The sequence below is a fragment of the Elephantulus edwardii genome, unplaced genomic scaffold, assembly GCF_000299155.1.
Source record: "Elephantulus edwardii isolate Elephantulus edwardi_28Jun2011 unplaced genomic scaffold, EleEdw1.0 scaffold00251, whole genome shotgun sequence".
NCBI lineage: Eukaryota > Metazoa > Chordata > Mammalia > Macroscelidea > Macroscelididae > Elephantulus > Elephantulus edwardii.
The window spans coordinates 1,047,335-1,050,485 of record NW_006400001.1 but is presented as its reverse complement, the minus strand read 5'-3'; positions in this window follow the sequence as shown (position 1 = coordinate 1,050,485).

Below are 3,151 nucleotides of genomic sequence, written 5' to 3'. Positions count from 1 at the left end.
ACGGTGCGATTGGCACAGGACAGAGCGGAGTTTAGGGCTGTTGTATATAGGGTCGCTATGAGTCGCAAGCGACTCGGCGGCACATAACAACAACAACAATATAATTTTTAAATTATTTTTATTTATTAATTGTTGTTCTTTTCGGCTATCCCCCCCAACACAACACTTATTCTGGATTATTCTCTTACCTATAATGCTTAATCATATACTCCTTTCAAAGAGTTCTTCCTCTCATCTGTTCTAATGAAGTGTTCTTATCAATCTACTTTCCCCCAGTCCCTCTCCAACCCTGCCACCATGTCTGTCCTGTTCTGTAACAGTGGTATCATGCAGTATTTATTCTTTTGTGACTGAGGTATTTCTAAATCGTAAAACATTTTGTAACATGGGAGAGTCTTGAGGGCACTATGATAAGTGAAACATCTTTTGAGAAATTCTGTCCGTCTTTCCCCACTTGCTTCAGATAGGACTGATATCACTTTGGCTGAACGAGTTAATCCTCAACTAGACAACTAGTTCAGATAAAGTACATGACCCAAGGGAGTCTGGGGTTTTAGTGATATCATCATAAAAAGCCTGTGATCTGCTTCTGTAAAGATTCCAGTTGAGAAAATTCTCTGGGCTTTTTAGAAACCGATTTGCTGCAAGAATATACATCATGGCAACGCCATTACAAAATCGAAGCCAAAATAGGAAAAGGAAAGACTCAATATTATCATCACCAAACACATAGATTTGGGCAAATCTACCATTACTAGTTACATAAATCTGCCTATGTTGTTGTTATGTGCCATCGAGTCACCTGTGACTCCAAGCAACCCTATGCATAATAGCTCTGAACTCTGTCCTGTCCTGAGCCAATCTCACTGTCTCCGATACACTTGTCCCTATTCCCTCAGCCACTGTGTCAACCTATATCATCCAGGGTATTCCTCTCCTACATTGTCCCTCCACTCTTCCAAGCATGATGTCCTTCTTCAGGGACTGGTCCCTCCTGGTAACATGCCCAAAGTATGTGAGACAGAACTTCAAGATCCTTGCCTCCAGAAAGCAAGTTGGTTTCACCATCTCCAGACAGACCATTTTGTTCAATTGAAAAAATATAGTATAGTCAATACTTTTTTAAAAAAATGTTATTTTATACTGCTTTGCTCACAAAGTTTGTATGCACTGTTTTTCATGCCATATCTTACTCATTTCCTTTTACCCACTCCTCCCTCCACCCATCAACCCTATGATTCCTTCCCCTTCCCATCCTCACCCATTTGCTCCTACCCTCCCTACCTTGTATCCTCATACATGTTTTACTAGTTATCTCTTTCTACAATAATTATACAGTATTTGTCCTTACCGAACTGAGTTAGTTCACTTAGCATAATGCTCTCCATCTCTTCCCAAGTTATATAGTGATTTTTAAAATCATTGCTCTTGCATACTGTGTAATATTCCATCATGTGAATGTACTACAATTTCTCAATCCATTTGATTTTGGTTGGATGTTTGGGCTGTTTCCATGTTCTTGCGATGGTAACAGTGCTATGAACATTGTTGTACAAGTCTCCGTTTGTGTCTCAGTTCTAATTTTCTCAGGGTATATTCCAACCACAATTGACAGCACCATGATAGAGGGAGAAGAGACTGAGGTTGTTAACAATTACAGCTTGCTCTGCTCCACAAGCAACACATTGAATTGGGGAAATATGCTGTGAGGGACCTCTCCAGAGTACTGAAGAGCAACGACGTCAGTTTAGAGACTAAGATGTGTCTAATCCAGGTCATGGTCTTCACAGTTACTTGCTATGCATCAGAGTGCTAAACAATGACTAAAAATGACAGAAAAATAGACGCCTTTGAGTTGCGATGCTGGAGAAGAGTATTGAACATACTATGGACTGCCAAGAGAACAAATAGGTGTGTTCTGGAGAATGTGAAACCAACTTGCTCTCTGAAGGCAAGGATTTTGAAGCTCTGTCTCACATATTTTGGGCATGTTGCAAGGAAAGACTGGTCCTTGGAGAGAGTACATAGACAATGCAGGAGAGGAAGACCTTGAATGAGATGAATCGACACAGTGACTGGGATAAAAAGGGCAGGTGTGTCGGAGAAAGGACAGATTGCAGAACTGTTGTGCATAGGGTGGCTATGAGTTACAGGCAACTCAACAGCACATAATAACAACAAAAATAACAAGATTTATCATGATACAAATATAAAAGTCAGCACTGGGTCAATCATCAGCACCATGATGGAAGGAGAAGAGACTGAAGTTGTTAGCAGTTATAGCTTGCTCGACTCCTCAAGCAACACTTTTGGCACTGGTGGTCAGGAAACCAAAAGGTGAACTGCATTAGGTAAATCTACTGTCAAGGACTTTTCCAGAGTAATGACAAGCAATGATGTCAGTCTAGAGACTAAGGTGCGCCTGATCCAGCCATGGTCTTCGCAGTTACTTACTATATCAATCAGAGTGCTAGATGACAACTAAGGAGGACAGAAAAATTGATACCTTTGAGTTGTGGTGCTGGAGAAGAGTCTTGAACATACCATGTACTGCCAAGAAAACAAATCGGTCTGTCTTGGAGAGTGTGAGACCAAGTTTCTCTTTGGAAGCTAAGATTTTTGAAGCTCCATCTCACATATTTGGGGGATGTGGCCAGGAGAGACCGGTCCTTGGAGAAGGACATCATGCTCAGAAGGCTGGAAGGACAGTGCAGGAGAGGAAGATCCTGATGAAATGGATTGATACAGTAACTGGAGTACTGGGAGTTGGTGTGTCAGAATTAGTGAGACTCTCTCAACAGTACAGGGTTCAGAGCTACTGTACATAGGTCACTATGGGTCACAGAAGACTGAATGACACATAACAATGACAACATACTCCAAGCAGTGAAATAATTAGGTCATACTGCATTTCTATGTTCAGCTTCCTGTCCCCTTTAATTTAAATGATAAATTAAAAAGCAAATTTATTACAAATTGACAAGAGAGATATAACTGGGTATTTCTGTCATCACAGGAGACTAGAGCAAGGGCTACATGGTGGAGGGGACCTGGGGGAGGGTTTGTAAAACAGTGAAAGAATCTTTTCTTTTACTTTTCCATAATTTTTGGACTCATGTACTTATAACTTGTTAGTCAAATTTGTGTCTTC